Genomic DNA, 471 nt, shown 5'->3' on the forward strand with positions numbered 1-471 from the left:
CTGATTAATGGAGTAAGAACAATAGGACAGGTTCCCAGATGAGGCCTCAGTGGCTGTTACCATCTCAACAACAGGGACCCGCATTGTCCTGGGCTGTTGGTTTTCTCAGGAGGGGCCCACTTGTCTTGCAGAGGCTCACAGTATCTCCGCCATAAAATTTTTTTTTTCTTTATTCAAGCATCAGAAAAAGCATTCCATTATACCTAATTCATGGCAACTGTTTGTTATTCAAGCCTGTGGCCTTTAAACTAAAACCATGAATTGATCTTCCCATTTGCTGTCACTGGTCCCTGTAGCTGCTGGTCCTCTAGGGAGGGGAGAATAGGGGCCACAACCAGACCATGCTCTGTGCCTGCTGTTTACATGTGGAGCAGACCATGCTCCGTGCCTGCTGTTTACATGTGGCCCAGAACATGCTCTGTGTCTGCTGTTTACATGTGGCCCCCAGAACATGCTCCGTGCCTGCTGTTT

Source organism: Otolemur garnettii, unplaced genomic scaffold (genome assembly GCF_000181295.1).
Source record: "Otolemur garnettii isolate 467f Iridium unplaced genomic scaffold, OtoGar3 scaffold00139, whole genome shotgun sequence".
Taxonomy (NCBI): Eukaryota; Metazoa; Chordata; class Mammalia; order Primates; family Galagidae; genus Otolemur; species Otolemur garnettii.